Raw genomic sequence first — 12,706 nt, forward strand, 5'->3', positions numbered from 1 at the left:
TCTAGCTGCCAGCTGTGATGTCAGTGTTGCTCATGGTATCATCATATATGGGCATACGTTGACTCCAAGTTCAATGTGTCCGCTTCATCTCATATTCGCTGGATCTCTCACCAAGATGAGCTGCAGCCTGCCATCTTTATTATCTTTATTAAGGGTGGTATAAGCGATTTTTATTTCAATGGCTTTTTTAATTGTACAGTCCGAGAAGCCTTTAGTGTGAGTTGTGACAGAGGTTTTATCAGATTTGATCCACTGATTGTTTCCTAGAGTGTGCTCAGCTAAAGCAGATTTTTTCAGGATACAGTATGCACTGTTTGTCCATCATAAGTTTGAGCATCACAAGAAGGAGCATGAGAGGTCTTATCTCCTATGCTATTCCAATAAATCCGCTTTAGCTTAACAAGCTCTAGAACATGGTCACAAGATCAAATTTGATGAAACCTCTGTCGTGACTGACACTGATGGGTTCTGGGTCCGTGTAATTAAAGCCATCAAAACAAAAATCACCAGTAACACACTAAATAGAGATGGTAGCCTGGAGTTCATCGTAGCATGGGATCTGGCGATCGCAAGGTTGGAGCTAGTGCATTGAACTTGGATTCAACCTATGCCCATACATGGTGATACTGTGATGTCACAACCAGCAGCTGTAGTATGTAAGAGTGTACGAGCAACCCATCAGCAGTCATTCTACGTGACAGTGATCAAGGAGTGCTTGGCCGAAAGCTCATGACGTACTGCCACAAGACTCCTCTATTGATTAAAATACGCAAAGCAAAAGAAGAAACCATGATGATGAGGTAGAACTCAGGCCGTTGCTAATTAGAGTATGTATAAATCACAAGAGTGCAGTGAAAGGCTACTTCATAAAAAGCTGGGAGCAAGATGGCAGAGAATAGTAGGAATAGCAGTTGGAACTAAAAAAATTACATTACATATTGCATCTTTCACAATCACAGCCATGTCGTCAGAAAAAATATATGTATATTTTAATTATCTGTAATATTTAGTGGCATAGTATTGATATCTGAAAAGAAGAAACAGTGCAAGAGGAATAAACCTGGCAGTAACTTCTGCAATGTATGGCTTCATTAATATGAATATTTGTCCCCCTTTTTATATTAAATGGACCTTCTTCTTTTTCCTGGCCTGCATCCCACTTCGTCATGTGGTTGGCATGTTAGTTTTTGGATTTGGCAATGTTAGTGGTAGAGGATTACATGGGCAAACATTTTCTAAATGTTTGTGAGTCATGTAACCGAGGTGAGACATGGTCGGGTGTGGGAGACTGTCTAAAAACCACATCCGGACCAGGTGGTACACTGGTCTTCATTGTTAATCTACTGGGCAGATTTGATCCGGGTCCAGCACACCTTGCTGAATCCTGGAAGTTGCGTGCTAACATGCTTGGCCATCCAAGTGGGTCATTGTATCACAGGGACCATGCAATCAAATTATTTTGTTAAATGAAGAATATGCATATTGTACAAAACTACTTATTTAGTTTTGCAAGTACCTCACATACAAAAGAATAAACTGTTTTACTGATTCTTTCTTAAAACCAAACAATGATTCTGGTAGTTATCTGGTCTGAGTTGTGGTGTTATGCTTATTTTTATGTGCTAGTTTTTCAATAGCATAACCTGCGAAAGGCCTCGATGCAATACCTATCCCTGACATCCTGCCACTACCACTTATTCTAGCCCTGTCACTGTCATTTCCCACCCTTTGAAATCAGGGCCACCTGTGAAAGCAACCATGTAGTCTTCCAACTCAGCTGCAAATGCTGTGTGGCATTCTAAGTAGCCACGACTACTATCAAGCTGGTCTGTCTGCATGAATGCCCACCACTAAACTGTGGCCAATGAGCATCAGAACCATCCAGCTGCCAAGCACGCCATGTGACAAAGAATACTTGTCTTAAGTGGCTGTTTCATAGCTCGTGTCATTTGGATCCTTCCCACCAGCAGCAGCTTTTCTGACCTGCACAGGTGGGAAATCTCACAGCAACATATCACCCATTCCCAAACTGACCTGGGCTCAGCCTTCACTAGTCTCCAAGCTATCCCATTGCTCGCATGCGTTCCAGCCCTACATATGCCTCCTTCCCTCCCCCATCTCATTCCTTTCTCTAGTTTTACCCCTCCGCGCAGCACATATCTCCTGATGCTGAACCTAGCAGCCCACCATCCTATCCCTACAGGCTCTTGCACTACAACATTTTTCCCCATCCATACCTTGTGTGTGTGTGTGTGTGCACGTGTATGTGCATGCATGTGTGTGTTTTTAGTCTGAAGAAGGACTTTGGTACGTGGTGAATAGCAATCTACCCTAGTTTATATTCTTACTTTGAAACTAGTTGAGCTTAAAAGTTCTGCATCTTTACATGTATCCATAAATGTTTGATTTAGTGTGCATTTTGTCCCAATGCTATTTTCACAACATCTGTGTAGCTGCCATTTTCTTCTGAGTGCTCCCTACTTTTGTCATATAGTACACGATTTCAGCTACTAGAAGTTCAATTAATTTAACAATTAAATCTTGTTGGCTTCATGTCTTGTAGTAAATTCATATTCATTATTGTCCCATTTAAAAAAAAAGGGTCATGCAAAGATAGTCAAGTAAAGATATATATTTATTTATTGATCCTCTGAATCCTTCCTGTAGAAGACATGCGCATAGTGATATATTAAAGGCGTGCTATGATTTTGGACAAGTCATGGTGTGATGTAATTTTTTTTACTTGAAACTGCAAAATGGCTAACATTTGTAAATGATAAACTATGTTTGTGTCCATAAATTAAGCTTAATCAAGAAAAGAGAGGATGCTTCCAGATTAAGATGTTGGAAGGGTTGCAGACACGACAGATATTAATTATAAAACTTGTGGCATATTACAGTGCATAAATAATGTAATTAAATGTGTTACAAAACCAAAGATACCCATTTAAAAATATAACAGAACTAATAAATCTCTTCCACAACAATGAAACAGTTAACAGTTACTCAGACTGTCATATTTCTGTGGGGTAAGAAGGCTTGCCCTTTATGAGGTAGTTGGATTACTCTATATTTGCAGTCAGATCCAATTCTGAAAAAGAGTTGCGTAAAAGTCTGGAAGAGTCCTTGATGGCACGTGGCAGGCTGCATTTTTTCTCATTGTAAAGGGGCTCTGTAAGATTTATATCCAGAAACCACACTAACCAGTCCACACAATGGTTACCGTAGCATCGTCCATAAACAACCCAGTGAAGAGACATATTATTGATAATGGGGTAAGGTAACTGACTCTGCTTTTATAAAGTTACAGTATTTCTTCTCTACTGTACATTAACAGTAATCTTCTGACCACTAGTGAAGTTTTATATGCCCATCCAACATGACACCTCCCCACACCAGGCTCCACAAGCACCAAATTTGTCTCTTTTTCTGATATTCCTGTGATTGTGCAGGCTAAAACTTTCTCAAATGTTGGTTGGTTAGCTGCTTTTTCATCCACAAATTAGACATCTCAGCTTAAGAGAACTATAAAATATAATTGAAAGTTAACAAACATGCTGGCTTATACTTACTTAGAGGTATGTTAATTCCGAAAACTAATGTTATGTCATTTGTGTACATCTCATCACAGATCATTGTACACATTGCGCTCATGTAATACACTACACACACATTTCTTTGGCTGACATCAGAACCATGATGATAATGCTGCCTCATCATTACATTCATTGTACATTCTCATTTTCGGTCTGAGGAGCTCAGTCAGTATCCCTTTACATTACATCTACAGTCTGCAATTCACCATGAAGTGCATGGCAGAGGGTACGTCCCATTGTACCAGTTATTAGGGTTTCTTCTCCTTCCATTCACATATGGGGCACGTGAAGAATGATTGTTTGAATGTCTCTGAGCATGTTGTAATTATTACAATCTTGTCCTTATAGTCCCTATGTGAGCGATACATAGGAGGTTGTAGTATACTCCTAGAGTCATAATTTAAAGCTGGTTCTTGAAAATTGTAAAAGACTTTTACAGGATGGTTTACATCTATCTTCAGGAATCTGCCAGTTTAGTTTCGTTAGGATCTCTGTGACACTCTCCCGTGGGTCAAACAAACCTGAGACCATTTGTGCTGACCTTCTTTGTTTACATTCAATATTCCCTGTTAGTCTTATCTGGTATGGGTCCCACACACTTCAGCAATATTCTATAATAGGTCACAAAAGTGATTTGTAAGCAATCACCTTTGTAGACTGATTACACTTCCCCAGTATTCTTCCAATAAAATGAAGTCTGCACCTGCTTTATCCATGACTGAGCCTGTGCGCTCATTCCATTTCATATCTCTATAAAGTGTTACACGAGATATTTGTATGAGTGGCCAATTCCAGCTGTGACTCATTCATATTATAGTTACAGGATACTATGTTATTTCATTTTGTGGAGTGCACAGTTTTATATTTCTGAACATTTAAAGCAAGCAGCCTATCTTTGCACCACTTTAAAGTCTTATCAAGATCTGACTTAATATTTATGCATATTCATTCAGACAGTACTTCATTATAGATAACTGCATCATCTGCAAAAAGATTCAGGGTACTATTAATATTGTCCACAAGATTATTAATACACAACATGAGCAACAAGAGTCCCAACATACTTTTCTGAAGCCCACTTGAAGTTACTTCTACATCTGATGATGACTTTCCATCCAAGATAAAATTCTGAGTCCTGCCTACCAAAAAGTCATCAATCCAGTCACAAATTTCACTGATACACCATATGATTGTAATATCAATGAGTCAAATGCTTTTCGGTAATGAAATGCCACTTCAGCCAGACTGCCTTGACCCAAAGCTTTCAGTATGTCCTATGAGAAAAGTGTGAGTTGGGTTTCATATGATCAGTGTTTTCATAATCCTTGCTGGTTTACATGGAAGAGGTCATTCTGTTCTAGATACCTCATTATGTTTCAGCTCAGAACATGTTCTAAGATTCTACGACAAATAAATGTCAGATATTGGATGGTGGTTTTGTGGATCACTTCTACTATTCTTCTTGTAGACATGTGTGACCTGTCCTTTCTTCCTACTGCTGGGCACAGTTTTTTGTTCGAGGGATCTACATGGCAGATTATAGCTAGAAGAGCAGCTAACTCAGCGACAAATTCAGTATAGAATGTGATAGAGATTCCATTGGGCCCTTGTCATGAAATACATGTTGAGCTTAGGGAGATGAAAGAGTGTTAGCATTTTCAATCACAGATCTAGAGCATAAAATTTTCCATTAACATGCATTATATTGTGGAGTTACAAAGGTGTTTTATTTTTGAATTTTTACCAGGCTTAACATGTTTCTGCCGACCTAAATTGTGTTATTGTGTAATCCTTTGCTGTATAGTATATATTATTTAAGCACTGTGCATTAACTGCCATTTTGCATATTGATTTCAGTTATCTGTTTTTTTTTCCTTGCAAAATTTATTGTACTGTTTGATTCCCTGATATAAAATGCTATTTTGAGATTTTTCTTTAATTTTTCCTGAAATGAGTGAATTAAGTTTGGATTTTATTAATGGATTAGTGGATATACTCAGAGAGTGCAGGTAGACTTCTTAAACAGGTTTTTACGATGAACCTGGTTATTATTTCGTTATTAAGTTACAAGGTCACAATGGTCTAGGGGCTCTGGCACAGTAGCTCAGCATGTTCGGCAAGGGGACTGGCTACGCACTGTAATAAAAAAAACTGAGTGAAGTTTGCATTGATGTTGTTTGAGAGGTGTTATGTGGCATCCGCACAGAACTGGTGACAAAATATGATGAACACACAGGTAGATAGGTGGGGGTGGGGGGGGGGGGGGGGATGGAAGAGGGGAAGAATTTATAATCTTTGAGTGTTAAAGAAAATGACCTGAGTTTGATCCCAGGTACTGCTTAAATTCTGGATTAAAATCATCAGCAATGGCAACTGAAGCTTATGGTATTAGGAGTCATGATGATCACTCAATTGGCAAAAGATTCTTGATTAGTCCCTCATTTTGATCTCCTGGAGGGTCTGCCAAGGGAGAGGTGACCATGAGAAAAAGACTTAATAACCAACCAAAGTAGTTTAAATAAAGAAGTAACATACAACTATTGTGCCGAAACATATTTTTCAAACATATTTAAAATCTGTAAATCATTGGCACCTTAAATTAACTTACATACACACATGCTTACAAATAAACTACTGCTTGGTAAAAACTCTTGCCTTTCACTTATGTTTAGTGTCTTTTGAAGTGTGTTGGTAGTTCATTGCTCTTTTGCCACAGCCATTTTGTTGCAGTTGTCGTCAGTTTTTCACGTATATTGCAAAACTTTAGATTGGGTGTCTCTCCTACGAGTCATCAGATACATTTTCCCTGGTGTTTCAGTAGATGTTTTCAATTTCGTTTTTACATTGTGTAGCTGGAGTCAGACCAAACAAATATGTTCACCACATCTTTCATGCAACACCCAGTATTGACATAAAATGCCAGTTTGTTTCCTGTTACCAACAAAATTATTTCTAAAGAGGAATTTTATGTGCCCATTTGATGGAGTGGTCCCAGATTAGTCTCGTGCTATATTTGTTTTATTTATAGGCCCTATGTATTAACAGAGACAGTAAAACTTGAAGAATAACCAGTACTCCAGCAGGGACAGAACTGCCCTGGCTCACTCAGTCTGCTTCCACCAAGCGTGCAGCGCTACTGAGTTGTTGCTGGATTGCTGTTTATTCTTCATGTTTTACTGTCCCTGTTAATTAATATCAGTGAAATGAATATCACACTAGACTAATCTGGGACCAGTCTATTGAAAATGCACATAAAGCTGCACTTTAAAAATAATTTTGTTTGTAATGGGAAACAAACTGACACTTTCTGTCAATACTGGCTTCACATGAAAAACATGGAGAGCACTATTTGTTTGCGCTGACTCCTGCTATACGATGCAAAAACAAAACTGCAAATATCTGCTGCAACATCAGAGAAAATGCTCCTGATGACTCTTAGAAGAAACACCCTGTATATTTCATATTAACTGTGAGATACATGGTTCAAAAACTGTTACTAATGCAAGACAAACCGTTAACACTGCAGTGAAATGTGATGGTGAAACTGCAAATCATCTCAACAAAAATATCTATAGAATTGTGCATCAAGAACTTAAGAAATCTGGTATGAAGTAAATAACTGGTCACGTCCCATGTAGGTGAGAGCATTGAATGCATCTGCAACACTGATTTATGTTGATCTTGTAATTTATCCCCATTGTGCAGTTTTGAGTAAACCAGAACAGTAGTTACAGCTGAGACATCAGTAGACCTGATATACATAATTCATGCTGCATCTAATCAAATAACAATAATGCTGGCTGCAGTTAGTTAATTCTTGTGGGGTTTCTTACAATATGACATGTACCATAGTACTTCTCATTTATTATCTCTAGTACTGAGTGTATACAGTCCAACCATGCTGATTTATATTTTTCACAATTTCCTCAGCAATTTTGGTCAAATTCTGGAATGTTTCTTTTAACAAATGCCATGGATTGTTCCCTTGTTTATCAATCCGATGCTTCATCTGTTATAACATTGGTATTGATGAAACATTAAACTCTAATCTTTGTTTTTCCGTTGTATTACTGTGGTGAAGGGAGATATACAGAGTGTCTATAATTAAAGTTTTAACTTTAAAACCACTGTAGTAATAACACCACTGGTCAGAATGATGTCAAACTGCAGTGGAATATTATCAGATAAGGGGGGAAAACATATGGCAGAAGAAAAATAAACAGTTACAAAATGTAGCAATAGATGGTGCTGTAAGCATCATAATTTAATAGTGGTCGACTACAAATGACAAATGAATTATGCAACAATGCCTACACTGTACATTTGATGCTAAACAAACTGTACTACTCAGTGTATAGGTGTGATACTGTTAGTTACGTAAGCCCATCCATCACGGCAAGGTCATATCACATCGGACAGGAAAAATCGGCTTTTAATTGTCCTGAGGCCAAAAACCGCATAAAAAGTGTGAATCAAAATCATATTGGATTATTAATTTTCGTGTGACTGGCGCAACACATGTTCAATGTGCTGGCCATCGTTTTCTGCAAAAAGTTGAAATCGAGAAACAGCATGTTCCACATCTGATCAAGGTGTTCCCGCAGTCACGTTCAGAATGTGTTGCACAATGCATGACTTCAGTGCATCTAAGTTTGCAGTTGAAACACTGAACACTACATCTTTCAGATAGCCCCACAGGCAGCAGTCACACGGATTCAGATCAGGTGATTGGGATGGCCAGGCTATAGGGAAATGGTGGCTGATAATTCTAGCATTTCCGAAATGGCACTTCAGCAGCTGCTTAACTGGATTTGAAATGTGCGGAGGTCTGCCATCTTGCATAAAAATGATCACATCCAAACTGCTGGAGAGCTGGAATGACATGGTTGTGCAAAAGACACTCATAGCTCTTACCAGTGATGGTACAGGTAACAGGACCGGAAGCACCTGTCTCTTCAAAAAATATGGCCCTACGATAAATGGTGCGGTAAACCCACACCACAGAGTGACCTTTTCAGGATGGAGTGATACTGGTTGATTTGCGTGTGGATTTTCCATTGCCCATATTTGACAATTCTGTGCATTGACATATCTTGTCAGATGGAAGCGGGCTTCGTCTGTCCACAAAATCTTCTGCAGCCAATCATTGTCCACTTTAATGCAAGCAAGAAATTCTAAACCAAATGTCTCTCTTGTTGGCAGGTCAACAGGAAGCGACTCGTGCACATGGATAATTTTGAATGGATTGCAAAGAAGTATGTTTCGTAGCCCCCCCCCCCATGAACCACGGACCTTGCCGTTGGTGGGGAGGCTTGCGTGCCTCAGCGATACAGATAGCCGTACCGTAGGTGCAACCACAATGGAGGGGTATCTGTTGAGAGGCCAGACAAACACATGGTTCCTGAAGAGGGGCAGCAGCCTTTTCAGTAGTTGCAGGGGCAACGGTCTGGATGATTGACTGATCTGGCCTTGTAGCACTAACCAAAACAGCCTTGCTGTGCTGGTACTGCGAACAGTTGAAAGCAAGGGGAAACTACAGCCGTAATTTTTCCCGAGGGCATGCAGCTTTACTGTATGGTTTATGATGATGGCGTCCTCTTGGGTAAAATATTCCGGAGGTAAAATAGTCCCCCATTCGGATCTCCGGGCGGGGACTACTCAAGAGGACATCATTATCATGAGAAAGAAAACTGGCATTCTACGGATTGGAGCATGGAATGTCAGATCCCTTTATCGGGCAGGTAGGTTAGAAAATTTAAAAAGGGAAATGGATAGGTTAAAGTTAGATATAGTGGGAATTAGTGAAGTTCGGTGGAAGGAGGAACAAGACTTTTGGTCAGGTGAATGCAAAGTCAAATAGGGGTAATGCAGGAGTAGGTTTAATAATGAATAAAAAACAGCATAGTGAACGCATTATTGTGGCCAAGATAGACACAAAGCCCATGCCTACTACAGTAGTACAAGTTTATATGCCAACTAGCTTTGCAGATGACGAAGAAATTGAAGAAATGTATGATGAAATAAAAGAAATTATTCAGGTAGTGAAGGGAGACGAAAATGTAATAGTCATGGGTGACTGGAATTCGGTAGTAGGAAAAGGGAGAGTGGGAAACGTAGTAGGTGAATATGGTTGGGGCTAAGAAATGAAAGAGGAAGCTGCCTGGTAGAATTTTGAACAGAGCACAACTTAATCATAGCTAACACTAGGTTCAAGGATCATAAAAGAAGGTTGTATACATGGAAGAAGCCTGGAGATACTGACAGATTTCAGATAGATTATATAATGGTAAGACAGAGATTTAGGGACCAGGTTTTAAATTGTAACACACTTCCAGGGGCAGATGTGGACTCTGACCACAATCTATTAGTTATGAACTGTAGATTAAAACTGAAGAAACTGCAAAAAGGTGGGAATTTAAGGAGATGGGACCTGGATAAGCTGACTAAACCAGAGGTTGTACAGAGTTTCAGGGAGAGCGTAAGGGAACAAATGGCAGGAATGGGGGAAAGAAATACAGTAGAAGATGAATGGGTAGCTTTGAGGGATGAAGTAGTGAAGGCAGCAGAGGATCAAGTAGGTAAAAAGACGAGGGCTAGTAGAAATCCTTGGGTAACAGAAGAAATATTGAATTTAATTGATGAAAGGAGAAAATATAAAAATGCAGTAAATGAAGCAGGCAAAAGGAATACAAACGTCTCAAAAATGAGATCGACAGGAAGTGCAAAATGGCTAAGCGGGGATGGCTAGAGGATAAGTGTAAGGATGTAGAGGCTTATCTCACTAGGGGTAAGATAGATACTGCCTACAGGAAAATTAAAGAGACCTTTGGAGAAAAGAGAACCACTTGTATGAATATCAAGAGCTCAGATGGAAACCCAGTTCTAAGCAAAGAAGGGAAAGCAGAAAGGTGGAAGGAGTATATAGAGGGTCTACACAAGGGCGATGTACTTGAGGACAATATTATGGAAATGGAAGAGGATGCAGATGAAGATGAAATGGGAGACATGATACTGCATGAAGAGTTTGACAGAGCACTGAAAGACCTGAGTCGAAACAAGGTCCCGGGAGTAGACAACATTCCATTAGAACTACTGACAGCCTTGGGAGAGCCAGTCCTGACAAAACTCTACCTTCTGGTGAGCAAGATGTATGAGAGAAGGTGAAATACCTTCAGACTTCAAGAAGAATATAATAATTCCAATCCCAAAGAAAGCAGGTGTTGACAGATGTGAAAATTACCGAACTATCAGTTTAATAAGTCACAGCTGCAAAATACTAACATGAATTCTATACAGACGAATGGAAAAACTAGTAGAAGCTGACCTTGGGGAAGATCAGTTTGGTTTCCGTAGAAATATTGGAACACGTGAGGCAATACTGACCCTACAGCTTATCTTAGAAGCTAGATTAAGGAAAGGCAAACCTACGTTTCTAGCATTTGTAGACTTAGAGAAAGCTTTTGACAATGTTGACTGGAATACTCTCTTTCAAATTCTGAAGGTGGCAGGGGTAAAATACAGGGAGCGAAAGGCCATTTACAATTTGTATAGAAACCAAATGGCAGTTATAAGAGTTGAGGGGCATGAAAGGGAAGCAGTGGTTGGGAAAGGAGTGAGACAGGGTTGTAGCCTCTCCCCAATGTTATTCAATCTGTATATTGAGCATGGAAACAAAAGAAAAATTCGGAGTAGGTATTAAAATCCATGGAGAAGAAATAAAAACTTTGAGGTTCGCTGATGACATTGTAATTCTGTCAGAGACAGCAAAGGACTTGGAAGAGCAGTTGAACGGAATGGATAGTGTCTTGAAGGGAGGATATAAGATGAACATCAACAAAAGCAAAACGAGGATAATGGAATGTAGTCGAATTAAGTCGGGTGATGTTGAGGGTATTAGATTAGGAAATGAGACACTTAAAGTAGTAAAGGAGTTTTGCTATTTGGAGAGCAAAATAACTGATGATTGTTGAAGTAGAGAGGATATAAAATGTAGACTGGCAATGGCAAGGAAAGCATTTCTGAAGAAGAGAAATTTGTTAACAGCGAGTATTGATTGAAGCGTGAGGAAGTCGTTTCTGAAAGTATTTGTATGGAGTGTAGCCATGTATGGAAGTGAAACATGGACAATAAATAGTTTAGACAAGAAGAGAATAGAAGCTTTCGAAATGTGGTGCTACTTAAGAATGTTGAAGGTAAGGTGGGTAGATCACGTAACTAATGAGGAGGTATTGAATAGGATTGGGGAGAAGAGAAGTTTGTGGCATAACTTGACTAGAAGAAGGGATCGGTTGGTAGGACATGTTTTGAGGCATCAAGGGATCACAAATTTAGCATTGGAGGGCAGCGTGGAGGGTAAAAATCGTAGAGGGAGACCAAGAGATGAATACACTAAGCAGATTCAGAAGGATGTAGGTTGCAGTAGGTACTGGGAGATGAAGAAGCTTGTGCAGGATAGAGTAGCATGGAGAGCTGCATCAAACCAGTCTCAGGACTGAAGACCACAACAACAACATGTTTCGTAGGATCTTATGCACCGTGCTCATGTGTATGTTCAATGTTCGGGCAATTCTCCGTTCACTAAACAGTTGCATACTACCATTTGTCTTCTCCTGCATTGCTGTGGCCCTCCCTCTACCAAGTTGCACACGAAACAACCTGCCTTTTCAAATTTCTGAATCATTGGCTCCAGATCCACAACAGTCATCAGACCAATGCCTCTTTTTAAACCCTTCAGTGTCTGGAACTTCTGTGTAGCGATGTGTGTACAGTCATCATTCTTGTAATACAGCTGTACAAGCAGAGTGTGATCCTGCATTGAGACAGTCATGGTGAACGTCGGAGACACGAAAGGAGGAAAAACTGTGTACCTGGTGTGCTTACACCTACTTCAGTGGGTCATGCACATGACAGGTCTTTTCATTTAGGTATTCTGACACATATTGATCAATTTTCACACTATTTTTTTTTTTTTTTTTTTCTTCTGCCATATGTTTTCCGCCTTCTCCAGTAGTATACTGTTGCAATTTGACATCAGTCTGGCCAGTGGTAATATTCATACAGCATTTTGAAAGTTTAAATATATAGTCAGCCTGTATAGGCAATGGCTGTCG

General features: G+C 39.5%; 1 protein-coding gene across 1 annotated transcript in view; it reads left to right on the top strand.

Annotated features, from left to right (window-relative positions):
- The window catches only part of LOC124606631 (methyltransferase-like protein 22), a 45,161-nt gene that overhangs the window by 5,718 nt on the left and 26,737 nt on the right, over positions 1-12,706 (top strand). The window lies entirely within an intron of this gene.

The sequence above is a fragment of the Schistocerca americana genome, chromosome 3 (genome assembly GCF_021461395.2).
Source record: "Schistocerca americana isolate TAMUIC-IGC-003095 chromosome 3, iqSchAmer2.1, whole genome shotgun sequence".
NCBI classification, from domain to species: domain Eukaryota; kingdom Metazoa; phylum Arthropoda; class Insecta; order Orthoptera; family Acrididae; genus Schistocerca; species Schistocerca americana.